The sequence below is a fragment of the Phyllostomus hastatus genome, unplaced genomic scaffold (assembly GCF_019186645.2).
Source record: "Phyllostomus hastatus isolate PE091 unplaced genomic scaffold, TTU_PhHast_1.1 phas_contig_58, whole genome shotgun sequence".
NCBI lineage: Eukaryota > Metazoa > Chordata > Mammalia > Chiroptera > Phyllostomidae > Phyllostomus > Phyllostomus hastatus.
In genome coordinates, this window is record NW_025333916.1 from 21,241,068 (window position 1) to 21,261,645 (window position 20,578).

General features: G+C 38.5%; 1 protein-coding gene across 3 annotated transcripts in view; it reads left to right on the plus strand.

Annotated features, from left to right (window-relative positions):
- Positions 1–5,860: 5,860 nt before the first annotated feature.
- The window catches only part of FAM169A (family with sequence similarity 169 member A), a 57,899-nt gene continuing 43,181 nt past the window's right edge, over positions 5,861–20,578 (plus strand). For 2 of the 3 annotated variants that reach the window (XM_045848210.1, XM_045848208.1), the window contains exon 1: positions 5,861–6,067. The gene's annotated coding sequence lies outside the window, so the exon portion shown is untranslated. Of the gene's footprint in view, positions 6,068–6,368; positions 6,483–20,578 lie in introns of all 3 variants that reach the window. The other variant, XM_045848209.1, reaches the window with a different exon arrangement.

Below are 20,578 nucleotides of genomic sequence, written 5' to 3' on the forward strand. Positions count from 1 at the left end.
TACATGGGGCATTTAGACAAGCTGGGTGCCTGCTTGCAGCTTTGTGCTTGTATATATTTCATAAATAGTAAGCTTGCTATTTCATTTCCACTATATGTGTTTGTCTCTTGCTTGAATTTGTGCCTTGTGAGCAAGACAAATGCCAGGGCAGGGGAGAGAGCCTCTTAACTTGGGTCTCTCTCTCCATCCATAATATTTGGAATGAGGACATAGTATGCACCTCAGATGGATACTGTGACGATTAAACAAGGCAACTTAAGTAAAATATTTAGTACAATGTCTGGCACATAAATGTTTAATAAATCTAATCCAACAACAATGACACAGTGATCTTGACACACTGCCTCTAGCTGGGTGCCCCATTTTGCAGACCAACCTATTATAGACTGGGTAGCTGTTTCAATATGCCTTGCCAGTCACTATTAGCAATTAAAAATAATACCTCTGATTGCCTGCAATAAGATAGACAAAAATTTTGTATTTCTTTGATTATTAATAATATACCTATTTAGACATTTTCATTAAAAATGAAAAACAGAATTATACTTTTCTGTGTATCCTTTATGTGCAAGGTGAGGTGATAAGTTTGGCCAGTCACTTGTTCCTAGGCTGCTATAGCTATTTACCATCCTTTTGCACAGTGATATGAGAGGCTTACTGAGGTGATATGTCAAATGTGTGCAACCAAATGCACTATGTGAATAAATATATTCTTTTCATAGTCAGGAATTGTTGTGTTTTCTTCACCAAATACTAGGAGACAAGTCACAGAGAGCACTGATTTCTGCAAAGTGCAGTTACTTCAGACAGCAACAAAATCAAAGAATATTATTTTTATAGTATAGTATAGTATATGTATAAGTGTATATACAAGAAAACAAATGCTATTTTTGAGCTATCTCAAGGAGACAGTTTTTAACTTTGAATTTTAGTTAGGATTGCATTTGTTAGCAAAATAGCTCTAGAGGACTGGGCGTAGGCAGTCTGGACTTGGTAGGCAGCTCCAGAAAGTCATCATTGTCCCAGGTTCCTAATCTTGGCTCTGGCATACTTAATACATCAATTTCACTCTCATTATCAGCTCATAGTTACAAGATGGCTGATCCCAAGCTTAAGTCTTTCTCCCAGGAAGAAAGAAGAAAGAGTACAAATGGCAAAAGGCAAAGGGATAACCAAGTTTGTACTTTTTTTTTAATCAGAAAAACAAAAACCTTTTTGGAAACCATATTGAATAATCTTAACTTATATCTCATTGGCCAAAATGATCATATGGCTATCCCATCTGCAAGAGGAGCCTGGAGGAAATAGTTTTAGTTGGGCATGTTGCCACCCTGAACCAAACTGAGTCTGTCAAAGAAAAGGATGGAATGGATATTGACTAGGCAAATTGCAGTTTCTGCTGTGGACACATTATAATACATATGCACTGTTTCATTAGTAATATTTAAAAATACTATGTTATTTTTCTTAAACACAAACTAAACTTACCAAGCACTATGTCCTTAAACTTCTATTTCATATAAAACCAAACCAAACCAAGAAAAACAAATGTAACCTGGCTTCTCAAACCTGTGATTTCTCTTGTTCTTCAGGTACTTTGTTTGTAAAGCGCATAGTATCACTCAGGAATTTGAAATCTGCAGATGGTAGTATGTTCAATGAAGAAAACCCCACCAATATTACTTTTAATACCAAAAGCATTCTTGTGACACATTTTATATATGAGAGGAAGAAAGAAAGGATTCTAGGATATGGAGTCCCTTTTCTTCTTGTAGTGCAAGTAAAAAAGAATGCTTTCTCACTTCCCCGTTGCTATAGCTGATATTATTGGTTAATAGTTCAGATCTAGAAGTACCTGGGTTGCCACAGTCATGAAAACTTTCTCATTATGATTTTATGAATTTAAAACATATCCTGTATATATTGGATCCTAGCTCTACCCAGTTAAGTCTAATGAAGGGTTAAAGATCGTGATGAATCTTTTCTAAGGAAATGCATTTCTTCCACTCACTAAATAAATACTCATAAAATTGTGCTCCAGAACCAAAACAACAACAATAACAAAACACTTGGAGAGCAATGATCCCTAAAAGATGTGAAAAGATTTTTTTGTTTTCAAAAACTAACATAATTTTGCTAAATATATATCAGAGGAAATCTTACAAATTTTCTTTCTTGGGTTAATTCTTTCTTTAAATTCAAGAAAATAATACTAAGTATAAGAAATCATTGCAACATGAAGTCACTGAGTATTTAGTATGTTGTAGGACTTCAAAAGCAAAATGCAATCATATGGCATTCAATTTCATACTCATGAGATGCAGGACAGAATACTGGTTATGGGAATGTGGTCTTGAGTCCAACTGCCAGAATTATGATTTGTGTGACTATGGGCAAATTAATTAGTTTCTCTGTGTGCCTTAATCTCCTCTTAGGTAAACATTAGTTAACTTAAACATTAGTTAAGTATCACAAAGGATGGTTATAAGGATTCAATGAGTTAATTTCCACAAAGAAGTTAGTAAAGTGCCTTACAATTTGTTAGCAGTCAAAAAAGCCATTATTTAGCCATTAGGAATTCCTCTTTTCTGCTGCAATTTAAGGGCTCTTTTCTGGATTATTTGTACCAGCAATCTCCAAAATCCATGTTGTAGCATATAATGCTAATGATGCAACGTGTCATCTTAACATGTTTCTCTCTACTTATAAGTTAAATAAAACAAGCACAAACAATAACAAAAAACAAAGCAATACCCCTTTACTCGGTGCAAAATTGGCAGAAATGGAGCCATTTTAAAATAGAGCAGAGGCAGCCATTTCAGAGGAACTGCAACGTACCTCCTACTCCTTGAACCTATGGAATATTTGAACTGGGCAAAATAACCTTTGGACTGAACCTAATGCAACACTGTATCTCAAGCACCCTGTTTGCAGATAATAGGAAAGAAGACCTTCAGACTATGAGGTCTGATAATTAAAAGTCATTTTTTTAGAATCAGTAATTTATTAGTACCAATAGAAATTCCTTCTACTCATGTAATTATTTCCCTTCCTTTTCTCATAAAAAAGCCTTTGCTCTCATCCCATAAATCAAAACACTATTTAGATTTCTCTTGAATCAGTGCTTCTGGAGTAGCTATTCTTTGATTTTAAGTAAAAGCTTGTTGCCTCTCATTTTGGTTTTTTATTTTTAAGACAAATCTTTTCAGACAAAAGACTCAAAACATATCTCAAAATATTTGGTAGTGATTTATAGCATGTGTTAATCTGATAGACTTTTTTTTTTTTTAGTTCTTTGCTCACGAAGAGCTCATGGATCCCTAGAGCATGGGTGGACATACAAGATTTAATGTATCTCAGACAAAGAGGGAAATAAATGGTTTTCCTTCCTTAAACATGTAAAAAAAAGCCACATCATGTTGCAAGTAGAGAAAAGAGAATGAAGCCAGTGTGTTCTCATGGAACTCTCCTCACAGAGGCAGAACATAGCACTTCAGTAGGATCCTTGCCACAGGAAGAGACCTGGGTTTAACTACATAGATAGGGGTCATTGGCCCCTCTTAGCTGTGTGGATGGAATTCTGATTTCTAGCAGAGTGGCCAGACAAATGAGACAGGCTTCCCAGGCACAAGTAGCCAAGGACTAAAACAATAGCTAAAAGCCAATCATACTCATGCATCTCAGACATTACAAGCAAGTTGTTGCATTGATTAGCTTTACACTAAAGCCTAAGTGTTCAACCCCTGTAGTATCTCACAGCCAAAACAAACAAACAAAGTAAACAAACAAAAAAAGCCCCACACATCTTCCCAAAGTAGAAATTATTTGGGATTACCCCGGGGACTCTTACTTACATACAGTTCTAGAAATATAACTAAATTTCCTTCCTTCCTTCAATTCAAAACCAGAAAAGTTGCTGTTCATGCCGCCTGTTACTACCAGAATCAGTCAGTAGAGACAAATATTGAATTTTTATGGGTGCTTTATTCAGATGCTGGCAATCCAGAAGATTTTGAGGGTTATGTCCCCTCAAAAACCATCTTAACATCTCATCTCAAGCCAATGTTCTTATAGGGAGAAGGAAAGGGGTTTGGAAAAAAGGTTAGTTAGATACAAGTTGTAGTCAGGCTGGGATTTTCCTAGTAAGATCATACCTCAGTACTCTCTGTCTCAGAACTGGTCAAACCCTGTACTCCTTGCAGTTTGATGGTGCTAGCTTGGGACAGTTGCACTTGCTAGAACTCATATGAGTCCCAACGCTGCCCTGCAAGAGAAAATTCATCACTAGTCCATACTCCAGTTTTGGCACTCTGTACAAATTCCAGAACAAATTAATGATGAGTACAGAGGTACCACTCACTGTACTTCTTTATCTGTTGATCAATAATTCTTCACCTGAGTGGCAGATGTTCCCTCCCAGGAACACAATGGCTCAAATACCATTTCCACGGCTTGCAGACACCCTGTGGCACAAGGTTGAATTTCCTTGTGACCTCTGGAGTCACTGGTCATGCATTCTAGTTCCAGGAATAACAGCTTTCTACAGGCAATAATCACTTAAGCCTGTCAACTATTATTGAAGTTAAAATCTTCAGCTCTTGAGTTCCCCTATCACTCCCTCCCGCCTTTCGAAGTTTGCTTGAATAAAACCCAACTATATTAAAAATTCCTGCTTAATTAAGTCGTTAGTTCATTGTTAATGGTAAATGTTTAATGTATAACATTAAGATTTCCGTTAATTTTTCAAATTAAACAATAACAGTTGTGCTTATGAGCAACTAGAGATAAAAAAGCCTATTTGATTTTTTTAAAAAACCCGAGTCTAACAAACTGCTATCAACCAGTATTCTTTGAAGTAAATTCGTTAAAGACTCTTATTGTGATTGCTAAATATTTCCAAGAAGCAATTTCAATTTACTGGATGAGCTGAGTTTATTTTCCAGAGTTTATGCACTATAAAAGGAAGTCTTAACATTTCTTGCATACAATACTCTTCCTCAATACATTCATGAAACATAATTTAAACCATGACATGCATTACTTTCGAGAAATCTACCGTGCTTTAAATACTTCAGAGCTTATCTTCGGTCCGTAGGAGTGTAATTAGCAAAGGGCCCTGGACACTAAGGCGGATGAAGAGAGTTGAGAGAGAAAGGGGAGGAAAGGAGGGTGGAGCTGGCGTTCTTTTGGGTCAGGGTTAGTTCGCTTGTACTAGATTCTGAAAGAGAAAAGGTGAACACAGGGATTTGGTGGGTTCTTGTTATCTCAAGATGGAAGTCCTGGCTCTTGGGCTTGTCCGGATTTTGAACAAGGCGCTGGACTTCCCTTCCCTTGCATCTTCCTAGGTCGCCGTTGGTTTAGGTAGGAGGTGGCAGGGCGGAGGCCCGCGGTGCTCTGCTGGGCCCTCCGCATCCCTGTCCCGAGGCCGGGATGGTCTCGCCCACCTTGGGTAAATTTCCGGAGGGGCCGCGCCAGGCCGGGATGTACGAACGGGATTCTGCGAATGTTGGCTTTACAGGGATAGCTAATTCAGCGTTGTAGTCCCTGCAGCTTACCCGCACCTATTTCTGTATCTAAGCCAAGGTCACTCTTTAATACTGAGCCATTACCCAGGGCTGGGGCGTCGCGCCGCGCCTTGTGACGGCTGCCGGGGCGGACAGAGGGGGCGGCAGGGGCGAGGCGGGGGCCTGTTGCTGCCCCACGTTGGCGGAACCCGCACCTGCCCGGCGGCCAGACCCGGAGGGAGGCAGGGTGGCGTCCCGGGCGCCGAGGAGGGGCCACACGGCGCGGGCGGGCGGGGGGATTCGCGGGGGGCGCGGCGTAGCGCGGCTGCAAAGGCTCGAGGCGCTGCGGCGCGAGTGCGTCACGCCGGCGGAGGGCTCGGTGGGCTGCGGCCGACCCACCGACCAGGAGCCCGGCGTCGGGAGCGAAGGGGAGACGGCCGCATCCGCCCAGCTAGCCGCGAGCGACGCAGCCCGACCGGCTGGGGGTCGCCAGTGAGCAGTCACCGGCTCCATTCATTCCCGCGGCTCCGCCTCCTCTCCTGGGCTCCGCGGGCACGTCCGAGGTGAGTGGGCCGCCGGTCCCCGGCGGGGGGCGGCACGCTGAGGCGGAGGCAGGCCCCGCGGGCCCCAGCCCTAGCCCCGCACCCCGCACCCCGCACGGCGGCGACGCCAGCCCTCCGCTGAGGCCCTGGCCACGGCGCGGCCCACGCCGGCCGCCTGAGCCGGGGGCGCGCGTCCAGCTCCCGGCGGCCAGCCGGGTCCCCTGAGGGGCGTGTGGCGCGCCCCCAGGTGCGCACGCCTCCGCGTAGGCGCCACCATTTTGTGTGAGGGAATGCCTCCTTCTCCTTCCTTCGCTCGCCTCAGTTGCGTTCCTTTTCCCGGCTGGGCTTGCTGACTCTTCTGCCCTCCACCACTCCCCACCTGGAGCCTTTCCGCCGGCGGCGATTCCTTGGCGTGGTGAGAAGCCGACCTGGCCAGGTGTGAAACTTAAGCTTTTAGGTGCGGGTTCACCCACGGAGGTGGCCTCCAAAGATGCTCTGACCCACCTCCCAGACCTTCAGCTACTTTTGGAGTAGATCTCGCCGAGATTCATTTCCAGAAGGCAGCTCACTGCAATTTTATTCTGATTTTGAGCTTTCCGTTATAGAGTTTTTTGAGGCCTGTGCTCCAGCAGATGGCTAGGTGAAGCCTTGGATTGTGTGTGGCTCAGGGATCTGCCATGCATTTGCTCCCTTTATCGCCCTTTGGGAGAAATGATGAAGCATCCTACTCGCTTTTCAGCTTCTGGGAATTGGTATGGGTATCTTACAAGGAGTACATTTTAGGATAACCACCTGATGCCGGCCCCTTCCCCCCTTTGGAGATCCTTTCAAAACCTCAGTTGAAATGCTTACGTGTGAGCATTTTTGCGGGAGTTGGGGCCGCCGGGACAGGTTACCGAGAAAGGCTACCGGACTGAAAAGTTGTAATTATGCTTCTGCACTGTTAACACAGTTTGCCATTTTTCAAGGTTCCTGAGAATTTGGTGATTTTCGTTTTAATTTATCCTGTAAATGTTCTTCACTATCTAGTGGATTATACTGATGCCCTTCTTATTTTATCACTGCATCACAGACAGGGATTAAAATCTGGAATGGTGGCTGTTGCATAATACACATATTTGGGCCCTGGAGGGAATTCACCAAAATGGGTCTGGGTTTGATGTGGAGTGTGTCATCTGCTTGCAGCTATTTATTTACTACACGTAAGATGTACAGGTTATCTTTGCAAACTCTATCTTGGTTTCCTTCTACAAGAGGAAGGATTTTTAGCGACCTAATAGGGACCAGACTAAGTCCCCCCCCATAGGGCATGAGGGGAGCGAGTACAGGGAAACGAGATGGTGAGAGGAACCTGGGAAAAGTCTATTTGTGAAGACTTTCAGTGCAAACGAAGATAGAATATCAGTCTTGTACAGAAAGCTTGTAGTTGTCATAGTGTATTCCCTTTGAATTTATGAGGCAATTGGTTTAGGGAACTGAGAAATATCGTATATGAGGAGCAACATTATCCTTCTGCATGAGTGATTATAACCTAAAATGCTTTACCTGTAGATTTTAGGTTCTAAAAAGTTCCGGATTAGTCTGACATTTGAAGTAGGATTTGAATCATTACAAATGGCATAATTTCTCTAATGAAGGTACAATATACATCAAACAAAGGCTGGAACTGATTTGGAGAAAACAAAGTATTTTATAATTAGATGCTTTTGAGTGTAGGATTTCAATGTCACTCTTATTAAATTACTATAAACTTTTCTTTCGGATTAGCTGAAGACTTTTCCACTAATTCTGTGAATAAGTGATTCCATATCATGTACCATCCCTTGCAGAACTGTTATGCCTCTTGTTAATGACATGTTCTGTGGGGAGAGTTATGGAGGTGAAAGGGACTTGGGCACTGAGAGATGAGTCTTGTTTTAGGGAGTTTAAGCAAAGATTGTCTGCTAGGGATGGAAAGTGCCCTGATTGGACCTATCCAGGGTCCATGGAGAATAGGACTGTTTTCTCTAGCAAGTTTACTGCTGAGTCAAACACAGTTCCTACATCATTACATTGATTATATTAATACACATGCTAGAGGTTAATCGAATTGGTACTGTTGTATTTAATTGAGTCTGTGACCTTGGTCATACATCAAGGAAGTGACTTTGATGTACTTTTTATCTTTAATGTAGCTTAAGATTTTGCACATTATTTTACCAGTGATTGAGAAGTTGAAAAGAAAAAAAATCTCTAATATATTTATGCATTAGCTTCAACCTTACATGTGTTATGTTCAGTCATCTGCCTAAAAATACAAACATTTACTTTTTAAAGGTAACAAGAACATAAGAGGATTGAGTATTGGGCAGAGGTTTAAAAATATCAAGGATTCTGAAGAAAGGACTGTTGGTTGGATAAGAAGATAAGCAAAGCCTTCATGTTTCTTTCCATTTTTTAGATTTTATGATTCTAAATAGAAAAAAGGAGTTGCGTGATATATTTAAGGCAATTTTCTTTTCACACACGATTAGGCTTCTGACCCTTTGTATATTTAACTGAAATTAAAGCTCTAAATTTGGTATGCTTCTTTGGTAGTGAAGGTATTTCTCAGTTCTTTCCAACAACAGTGAAGTCTCTCATGTTGAATTTATTAAGGAAAAGATTTGATGATTTAAAAAGAATCAGGGAAAAGCTGATAATTTGCTAAAGACATCATACAATAGTTATTAGACTCATTAAATTTTATTTTGTTATTTATTTGCTTTTAGAGAGAAGGGAGGGAGGGAAAAGAGAGGGAGAGAAACATTGACTAGTTGCCTCATGCACATGCCTGAGTGGGACCCTGCACAAAACCCAGGCATGTGTCCTGACTGGTAATCAAACTGGTAACTTTTTGCTTCATGGCAGGACATCCAACCAACTGAGCCACAACAGTCAGTTGGCATATGAGACCTTATACCAGGTTTATCAGCTCTGTAGGAGGGATCTGCTCATCTAGCTTGACCTATTCTTTGGTCCAGAAACTTTGTGACTTACCACATACTGTATTTTGCCATGTATAATGTGCTCCTGTGTATAATGAGCAGCCACGGTTTTGTATGCATTATATATGGGATTATTATACCTATGTATAAATGCATCCTTATTTTTCCCTCAAAAATTTGGGCAAAAAGGTGCGCATTATACACAGCAAAATATTGTACTTTGTTTTTGAAAAAAAGAACATCAGTTTAGTTATACTACCTGTTCCAATGAATTGTTAGTTTTAGGATACACTAAAGGTAGCTTTTATTTATTCATCAAACATTGAGTGCTGTGTGGGGCACACAAACAAATACACCCCACCTTCATGGAGTTTGTAGTTTAGTGAAGGATTGTGGATAAATGTTAAAGATTTCATAAAAATGAAATGCACAAAGACTTGTGTAAATATAAATTGGGAACAAATTTATTTAGTAAATTGCGTTTTTTAAAGAAGTCCAGGTTGCATGTAGGGGGACCTGTTCATTTATGGTTTATGCAGAGGAGAGGGTTAAGTACCTGAAAGAAACTGAGGAGGGAGAGGAACTAAGAAACGGAATTGGGAGAGACTGTTATCCAAGGAAGGAGAGGAACTGTTATTAAGCTGTAGAAAGTGGTCAGTTGGGTCTGTTCTGTCATAAGATCAAGAGGGATGAGAATGAAAATAATCCATTGAGTTGTTATCCAGGTCCCCAGTAGGGGGCACATGAGAGGCTACCACACATTGATGTTTCCCTCTCTTTCTCCCTCCCCCTCTATCTAAAAATAAATAAAATCTTAAAAAAAAAAAGAAAAGAAAATGACCCACTGAATTTGGGAGTTGAGAGGTTATTGAGTATTGGAGGCCTGAAAAGGAGTAATGCCAGAATAGTGTTAGGGGAAGAATCCCATTTAGGAATGAACAGGGGCAGAGAAAAAGGCAATAAATTTGACTTTTTGTTACACAATGATTGATAAATTAATGGTACTAATAAGGAATTTTATAGTCTAAAGTCTTTGCACATATTTGCACATATGTAATATATGCCAGTGCTTTCAAGTTTGGATCAGCTCCTGATATTCCAGATGAACTTACTCTGATTCTTAAATTAACAGTAGTTGTTATTCAGAGGCAGTGTAATTCCACAGTTCCGGCCAAATAGACATAACATAGGCTTGAACCCTGGCTTTGCTGTTTCTAGCTATCTGATTTTTAAGATAATTAATCTCTCTGGGCCTCAGTTTCCTTCCTCATTTGTAAAAGAGTATAGTTGATCCTTGAACAGTGCAGGGGTTAGGGGTGCCAACCCCTGTGCAGTTAAAAATCTGAGTATAACTTTTTAAAAAAGATTTCATTTATTTTTAGAGAGGGAAGGGAGGAAGAAAGAGACAGAGAGAGAGAGAAAAACATCAGTGTGCGGTTGCTGGGGGTCATGGCCTGCAACCCAGGCATGTACCCTGACTGGGAGTTGAACCTGCGACACTTTGGTTTGCAGCCTGCGCTCAATCCACTGAGCTACACCAGCCAGGGCTTGAGTATAACTTTTGACTCCTCCAAAACTCAGTTGCCCTTTGGTATCTGTTGGGGAATGGGTTCCAGCACACCTAGGATACAAAAATCTGCAGTTGCCTAAGTCCCCTATCTAAAATGGTGTAGAAAAATGTATATGGTCAGGCCTATGCATCCTTGATTCCAAACTGCCAATTAAAAATAGTACGAGTATTTATTGAAAAAAAAGTAGATCCTTTTGTCCTGGTGCCTGTGGCTCGGTTGGAGCATGATCCTGTAGCCCAAGGGTTGTGGTTTCGAGTCCAGGTAGGGGCACATATGATCCCCGGTCTGGGGTGCTGTAGGGGAGGCGACCAATCGATGTTTCTCTCTTGCATCAGTGTTTGTCTCTTTCCCTTCCTTTCTCCCTTCCTCTTTCTCTAAAAGCAATGAAAAAATGTCCTCAGGTGAGGGTAAAAAAAAAGAATTAAAAAAGACAGTGGATCCTCTTAGTTCAACCCTGTGTTGTTCAAGGGTCTACTGTATCGTTTTATACAGCCTGTTGAAAATGTTCTTGGCATAATTCAATGTGATAATGTTTCTAAAAGTAAGTTACTAATATTATCATCAATGAAATAAGGATGATTTTTAGTATCTGGTTCAGTGTTCCTCATCTTTTTCTTCATTTTATTATCTTCACTCCACACCCACCCTTGTCTAACACTTCATTGAGGTACATTTCAAAGCAATAACTTTCCATTTTTAAGAGAAGTTGTGATTTACTTTCCACTTGTCAGGCAGAGTTTTTGCTCTGCAGGATGTAAGGTATAACCACAGTGAGTTGAGTTGGTAGAATTCTAGTTCAAAATTAAATCTTTGGGTTTTGTTAGTGTATTAATGTAGGGGAAATAAATGTGTTTTTTTAAAATTGAATATATATATATTTTTATTTTATTTATTTATTTTTAGAGAGGGAAGGGAGGGAGAAAGAGACAGAGAGAGAGAAACATTAATGTGCGGTTGCTGGGGGCCATGGCCTGCAACCCAGGCATGTGCCCTGACTGGGAATTGAACTTGCGATACTTTGGTTCACAGCCCGCGCTCAATCCACTGAGCTACGCCAGCCAGGGCAAATTGAATATATTTCAAATAGCCTCTTTATAGCCTGTGGGGATCCCAGACTAAGAACCTATCTTAATTTTAGCTCTGGTCCTGTATTCTATTAATTATTTGTGCTCATGAGAGGAAAATATAGCTAAATTTAGCAAAAAAGCAGTCACATATTAGAAGTCTTAATATTTTGCTTTGAATATAAAATAATCTAAAACTACTTGAATTTAATTTCAAGGGTGAGGAGATTTAAATATTTTCTAAACCATGAAAGATGAAGTTATTCTGAATAAATTTTGTTCAGAGAATACTAACTTTTTGTATCTGAGCAGTATCTCAAAATGGCCAAAAAAAAGAGCATAGTTTTATTTTATAAAGTGATTCATATGGTTTTACAGTTTCATATACAGATGAGCACTCATTGGCCCTCTCTGATACAGGCTTGGGTGGAGACAAGGAAAATTGTTGTGCCTGCACCTGCAGTGGGGCAGAGGTGTGTTTTTCTTGTCCTGAGTTGGGATGTGCCAGCTGTAACTGACAGTACTTTGACCAGCTAGTTGGCTGGTCTGTTTTCATTCAGTGTAATTAATTTGTGTTGGAATTCTTTGTTTGAAAGGCCCATTTCTTTTAACCTTTAGTGATATGCAGAATAAGTCTTAAGTTTTCATCTGCATGTTTACTCTGCAGATATTTGAAGGGTAACTTTCCTGCCTCCCTCCCTCCACAAGACCTCCGCTCACTAATTTCTCTCAGTTTCTGTTCCTTATCTACTATACCATGGTTTTCAGATTCTTTGTCATCTGGTTGTTCTCCATAGAAGGCATTCCAGTTTCTCAGTGTGATTTTTCTTAAAATGTGACCATCTGAGTGGAATAAAAAACTGCGGATGCTGTCTGAACCACGGGCAGACAGTGCAGGAACACGTCTTCATTTCTGGGTTTTGACAGTCAGAACCCTAATAACAAAGTTGTATTTTGGGGTTATTTTGATTTAACCTAAAAAAAACTTGCTCATGGTTTATACCGGGTCTAGTATCTAAATTTCAAGGCTTTATTTGTTTCTGTCCTTTAGCAATGGATAATTTAAAAAGTATAATGCAACTTAGTGGATTTCATTTTTTTCTTCAGCTGTATTTTATAGTAATTTCTCAAATATTTGGTAGGCATTTACTTTGTCAATTTTTATGTTTTTCTTTTATTTATTTTTAACTTTAAAACAATTGACTTTGTACTTATTGTATAGTAACTACTTAGCAGTTCTGAAGAAAATGGATCCTAGTGATGAGAACAATCATCTAAAGTCTAAAGAGAGAATATTGTAAGATTTAAAAGATCTAACTCCTAAGGAGTGACTGAAAAAATATGGCTGTTGTGTAATCAGATGCATCGTGGATTATATTGACTTTTGTCCTGACTTGGGAACCTGACCACCAGGTTAAATCCTTTGGAGACAGATTGGCTAGGGTTAGAGCCTGACTGCCACTTACCAGCTGGGTGAACTTACTTAACCTCTCCACACCAAGGAAGGCTCTTCACTGTGAGAATGTGCTTAAGAAACCTGCTTCATAGGTCATTTTGAGGAATGAATGAGATAATATTGTAGAGTGTTGACCCTGGTCCAAGTTAAGTCAACAATAAAGGGTAGATCTGTTGTCATCATAAAACATTCTCAGTTTTAAAAAATGATTTTGAATGGCCCCAGCCAGTGTGGCTCTGTCGGTTGGAGCATCATCCTGTGCACCGAAAGGTTGGTTTGATTCCCGGTCAGGGCACATGCCTAGATTTCGGGTTCAATCCCTTGTCAGGGCGCGTGTGGGAGGCAACTAGTCAACGTTTCTCTCTCTCTCCCTTCCTCTCTCTTTAAAATTAATGAACATTTTAAAAAATTTAAAAAGATTATAAGTGAATTGATGATATCAGCTCTTTGTAAATTAAGACCTTTTTTCCTATCTTCTTTCTCCAAGTAATCAAGTGTAGGCACATAAGTTATTAGTTAGGAGGTATGTCATAGATCTTTTGACCCACCCCTGCTTTTTGTATGTTGGGAAAAAAAATGGTTGACGTTTCCTTGGAATTCTGAGCCTGATATGATAGAAAAATGAAGAAAAATAAATCACATTGTCATGTGATAAGTGTAGTAAAAGAAGTATGTACAAGATATAAGAGTTTCTCAACTTGTCTCTTTTCATTTCTTCCTATTTAATGTATCCTACACACAGTTGGATAAATTGTCTTAAAGCATATCTTTGAAAGTCTCTTTCCTGCCCAGGATCCTTAAATTGAATCCTACTTGAGAATCAAATAAAGTCCCAACTCTTTAGTCTGTATTCTTGACTTTAAAAAAATGAATTTATTGGGTTGACATTGGTTTGCAAAACCATACTGTCCTTGGCCTTTTATGTTCTGCCCTCTATTTTACTAGCATCCCTTCCACTACTTCTCTTTATATACTTCTCTCAGTTCTCTTGGTAAGTCTAACTACTTGCCATTCTTGGCATGCTTTTTGGCTTTTGTTAATCATATTTCTTTCTAGAGGGCCTTCTCCATCTCTCCTTATCGAAAGACAATCTATTGCTTTTCACCTAGCAGCAGAACATTACATGTCTTTTGTCTTTGGCAGCTCTCCCTCCTAATAACAGTGGGTGGTTTTATTTTTACAGACTTTTATTCACGTGTTCATTTATTTATTTGTTTAGTAAATATGTATTGAAGTCAGATAGGAAGGCAACTACTATCTCTTTATCTTTTGTTCCCCTGGGCCTGCTGCCAGTGAAAGGTAAGAAAAGAATTTTACATTATCTGGGTAAGCAAACCCGCCTGAGTTTACAAGAGGGTTGCAAGGGCAAGTGTATGGGCCACGGCTGGAAGTGCAGAGTTGGAGACGCCCTGAAGGGAGAGAGCAATGGCTAACCTGTGTTTCAGAGGCTGCTGTTTTTCCATATTGGTATGATACTGGCAGATACTGGCAACCCTTGGTTACATTTCTTAGCGGTGTAGTGAAAATATTACGGGATATTTCATAAACCATATGCCACAATGAAGCAGCAAGTTTTGTTTTATTTTTGCTTTTGTTTTGAATTGGATGTATTTTCTTTAAAGTGAAACATCAGTTTTTCTTCATGGTTCTCAAAGAGACAAACCTCTGTGATATTTTATGTTAAAGAAATCTGTAACAATGTGCATATTGATTTGACTCCTGTTTTAAAAAATTGCCTGTGTCCTTGAGGTTTACTATGCCAAACACATGTTAACTTTAATAAAGCACTATAAAATCAAATCAAAGGAACCAGGTAAAAAATAAAGAATTTTAGCTCTGGCCAGTGTGGCTCAATTGGTTGGAGCATCGTCCAGTAGACCAAAATGTCATGGTTTGATTTCTGGTCAGGGCATATACCGAATGGTCCTTGATGGGGGTGCCTACAAGAGGCAACCGATCGATATTTCTCTCACATCGATGTTTTTCTCTCCCTCTTTCTGTCCTGCCCTTCCCCTCTTTCTAAAATCAATAAGCATGTCTTCGGGTGAGGTTAAAAAGTAAGAATTTAAAATTGTCTAATGTTGAAATGAAGGACAAAATTGCATGGTGTATTCATTTAAATAGTTCTTTGGCTTTCCTGAATATGTAAACTGCTTCTGTGAGACTACAAACAGTGTTCAGAAATCTGGGTCGTAAAGTGCATATACCACTGTTGGCTCAGTGATTGTTACTTAAAGAGATGATTTTGACTTCCAGTTGGAACAAAAACAGGCCGCAGGTGTGAACCCCATTTAACTTTCTGCTCCATTACCCATAAACTTGTAGGCAGTCAGTCCTTAACCATATGTGATCGAGTCTTTTTCATTTCCCAGAGGACTGAAAAACTGATTTTTGAGGCCACCTGAGATTTGATAATTGTAGCAGTCTGTTCAGTGGTTTCATTTTTGTTGTACTCAAAAACTCAGCTGTTAAGTGTGGAGGAAGATTAATGTAGGATTTAGGGCCTTGTATAGGATAGGAGGGATTGAAGAGTAAGAAGGTAAGATAAAGAAATCAGTTGAGCTGATGTAGTACAGAGGCTAGGTTAGTTAGGGAAGGAAGTGATGTTAGGGAGAAAAGAGAAGAATCATAATGAGGTTCAGAAACAGGCATTTTTATGTGCAAGGTTGATGGCATTGTCAATGATGTTGCTTGGATACCTAACCTATTTTCGGTAGTGAGAAAGCAATCAGGAGAGGTAGGATCATGATTTGGATTGGTTGAGATCATTATTTTTTCTCTAAGAACTTTTTCAGCTCTAAAGTTCCCATATTTTTAAAATAATCTGTATTATATTTTTTTCCATTACTATTTGGTCCCCTTATACTACCCTCCCCCTAGCAATCACCAGCCTGTTGTCCCAGAGTCCTTTTTCCTTTTTGCTCAGTCCCTCCAGCGCCTCAATAGCTGTCATCTGCTCCCCATCTATGAGTCTGTCTCTGTTTTGGTTGCTAGTTTAGTTTGTTCATTAGATTCCACATCTGAGTGAAATCGTACAGTATTTGTCTTTCTCTGACTGGCTTATTTCACTTAGCATAATGTTCTCCAGCTCCATCCATGCTGTTGCAAAGGGTAAAAATTTTTTTTTATGACCAAGGAAAATTCCATTGTGTAATATCCCCTGGTTGTTTTATCCACTCATCTCTTAATGGGTATATTTTTTAATCTTCCCTTTTTCTCTAAAACCCCTAAATAATAGCAATGATGTATACGAATCTTGAAATACTTTTGGAACCAAAGTTATAAAACATGTTATCCCATTTTAAGAGTATGGTTGATATCTAGTAATTACCATTAAATGGAGAATAAATCACAATAACAGGAATTATTTTTCTAACTCTTACATTTTCTTATTAAGAGTAGTCATTCTTTCAAATAGTTATATAATTTTTCAGGAAAAGTGAAATTATTTAAAGATAGATGTCAAATAGCTGATGGGCATCTCAGAGCTCTTACATAAGAGATAAGAGTATTATGTTTTTATACACATTAACCAGGATTAATGAGCATACACTTTGCTTAACTTACAAATTTTTTCTCTTCCCTTTTTTCTTTTTTTTATTGTTGTTCAAGTATAGTTGTCTCCATTTTCCCCCCACTACTCTCCCCCACCTCATGTTTAATTTGTAAATGAATTTGGACACTTTTTACACTTCATTGACCATTCTGCGTACATTTTTTGATGAGTTAGTTCATTGAAGGCAACATTAAGCTTTCTCATTCATGTAGAATCTAGTTAGGCCTTTGGTTTATCTCATGGCAGAGCATAAAGTACTTGACAAAATTTGACCTGACAGCTTTACTCTTATGTAACATAGAAGAGAAGCTTAAAAACAAAAAAAGAGGGAGAAGTGAGTGATTTATCAGAGCAACTTAAATTTTCTCCAGAATCTAACCACCCTACTCTGGCCTCTCTAAACAGTGACAGAACCACCATAGGCTTAGTAATTTATGCACTCTTAAGTTAACCAATATTTTAAAAAATAATTGCAAATATTTAGGGGTGAAAAGGTCCTTAGGATTATCTCATCCAGTTGCATCACATTACCAATGAGAACACAGGAACCTAAAAAGGATAAGTAACTTGCCCAGGGCCAGAGAGCTTACACACTCAGTGGCAGAGCTGACCCAGGAACCAAGGTCATCTCAGTTCTCTTTTTGTTGTAATATGTGAGTAGAATACTTATTAACAAGTTGATTCTTATAATATTTTAGGAAAGGAAATTTCATAGAACCATGATAAATACTGTGATATTTGGTTTTACAAATTGAGTAAAATAATTATATTGGAGGGTCTGTATGATTGTTTAGATACATACCTTTCTAGCCCCACTAGTGGTATGACCTTGGTCAAGTCTTTTCATCTGTAAAACTCTACTTCTTCATCTATAGGAAATGGCTGGTAAAAGTACTTCATTATATATATTGTACAGCAATCTTTTTAAAGTCTGGTATACAGTCACTTCTTAGTAAATGTTTGCTGCTGCTGTTACTGATTTATAATAATTTCTAGTTCTTTTATCTTCCTTTAAATACTAATAGGTGGTTATTTTGCCAATAAATTGAACATTGAAAGTGACTAGTAATAAGAGTAATGGATTTAAAAACAGATTTGTAAAAAATATTTTAGAAGGGGCATTGTATGTCTAAGCCTTTGAAATTAGGGAAATATTTTTAAATTTCATGTTAAACTGTGATGCTATAGTTGTCTTTAAACTGTACTCACAAATCACAACTTCTAAATGAAGTATTTTTGCCCCTGGTAATGCTCCTTTATACAAATTTCAGAGTATTTAAATTATTGGACTTCAAGACCACAGGATTTGGTTTCATTTTGTGTATATACATAGATATCTTAATAATTTTTACTACTAATAAAAGTAAGCCCAGAAGCGATTATTTTTCTATGACAAACCTCAATCTAAGAAGGTGTAAGAATGAAAGACAATGAATTTCTGTTTCACTCTTTAGTTAATTTAGTCATATTCTGTTTGCCTTTTATCTGTAGTAGTGTCATCTTATGGTAAGCAACCCCATACGGATAGTACAGTGTATTCTAAAGTGTGCTGATGTACTACTGGTGATTTAGGAGAGTTTTGTGTTTTTAATCCCCAGGGTTATTGATTTCAGAGAGAGAGGAAGGGAGGGAAAGAGAAAGGAAAAGAAACATTGATGTGATAGAGAAACATTGATCAGTTGCCTCTCACATGTGCCTCTCTACTGGGCACCTTACCTGCAACCTAGGCATGTGCCCTGACTAGGTATTGAACCTGCAACCTTTTGGCCTACAGGACAATGCTGCAACCAGGAGGTGCATACTGGCCAGGGCTAGGAGAGATTTTTAATTGGTATTCATGTGAGCATTTAAATTATGATACTTAGAAATCATAATGCTGATAAGGGAAATATATAATATATCAAATTTGTGGTTTTGTAGATTTTGTAGTTTCAGATGAATGCCATGTTCTAAAAAAGTGAATTGAGATTCAGATACATGCTACAACATGGATGAAGCTAGAAACCATTATGTTCATGAAATAAGCCAGACACAAAAAGAAAATTACTGAGATTCCACTTATGAGGTTCCTAGAATAGGCAAATGTATGGACACAGAAAGTAAAATGGTGCTTAGCAGGGGCGAGGGGAAAGACGAATGGGGAACTCCCACTCAGTGGGTACTCAGTTCTGGAAAGGGAGAGTGGTGAAGGCTGTACAATAGTGTGGATGTGCATACTGCTACTGAATTGTAAACTTAGAAGTGGTTAAAGTGGTAAATTTGTGTATATTTTACCAAATTAAAAGGGGGAAGGGAATGGGATGAGAGGTATGTGTTTAAAAAACTAAATTGAGGAAAATATTAAATAGTGATAATAGACTCTTGGCACACTGGGAAAAATGTCGATGGTGGAATGCAGGTAATCAAAGTTCAGCCAACAGTAGGGTAAAGGGAAGATGAATAGCATAACCTGCAGGGGTGTCCAGCTTTATGGTGTCTCTGGGCCACACCGGAAGAAGAGTTGTCTTGAGCCACATATTAAATATGTAAACACTAATGAAAATTGGTAAGTAAAAAAAAAAAGGTTTTAAGTAAATTTACAATTTTATGTTGGGCCACATTCATAGTCATCCTGGGTTGTGAGTTGGACACCCCTGCTGGGGAGACCTGACTCGTGGTCCTGTCTCACTGCCACAAACTAGCGCAACGGGCCAGACACGCAGCTCTTATCGAAAGCATATTGGGTAAGAAACTCTGACCTGTGACCTCACCACCCTAAAATTCTCTTATTCTAGGCTAGACTACTGGGTTCCTTATTCAGTATGAATAAAACTAAAACTAAGTAATAAATAAGACTAAGAAAAGAAAATGTTATTTAAACATGACAGTATTTAAAATCTTTTGAGCACCCATAGTAACAGTATCATAGTATCATAGTGACAGTAGGTGGAAAAGAAAGAAAATAACTCATTAATTTGCTATTCTGTCAGGCTCTTTTTCCTTATATGTCCATTTTGTATTCTTTGTCTAGAATGTCATATTCTTTTTATGTGATTGTAATCAACTGAGGTTTTGTAGACCAAGTTTCTGTCAGCAGTCTTTATATGTTAATTTACATTTCATCCTTTAGGTTATGATTACTCTTAGCAGATGAAACTTTTAAATGTGTTCCATTCATATCTTGTTTTGGTAGCTGATATGCAAGAGAGTCCTTTGAGTTGATTTAAGGGGAATACTATGATATTAATTTTTCTTGAGCTTCATCTAGTCGATGGTATCGTATATTAAATACTCTTAGTATTTTATTTAGACACAAAGTTGGAATCTTGTCTATAAGAGAGGAAAACAGTCAAAACTGTTAACTAGTGCCCCAGTTAGGCTTTTTTAACCTGTTATTGACTATTTATTTTGTGTGTTTCATCTAAAGTTTTAAATTTCATTAAGATTGTTAGATCTGACTTTAGAACGTAACGTTCTATTCTTTAGTTTGCTTTTATATATTGACTTTGATAGAGATACAAAGATTTGTCCAAAATAACAAATAAGCTTTCTTCACAGTAGAGCTACTGTTTTATTTTATGGTCCTTTTCTAAACTGTAACATCTTATTTACATAAGCTCCTGGTTGATTTCTCTTGAAATTCATAGTTTCATTCTTTTATAAGTTACCTGGAAATCTGTGGTATTGCTTTCATAAATAGTTTCACAATTTTTTCTTGCTTTCTCCTTTTATTTAGACATTTATATTTACTAACAGATGGGCTGTTTCTATGTGTTCTATTTCTAGGCTTTGATTTTTACAATTAAAAAAGTAAATTTGGTTGAAAATATACATACTTGTATAAAATTAGGTTCCCAGTCATAAACACTGTTTCTTTAAAAATTTTTTAAATTTTAAAAAATATTTTTATTGATTATGATATTACAGTTTTTGCAATTTT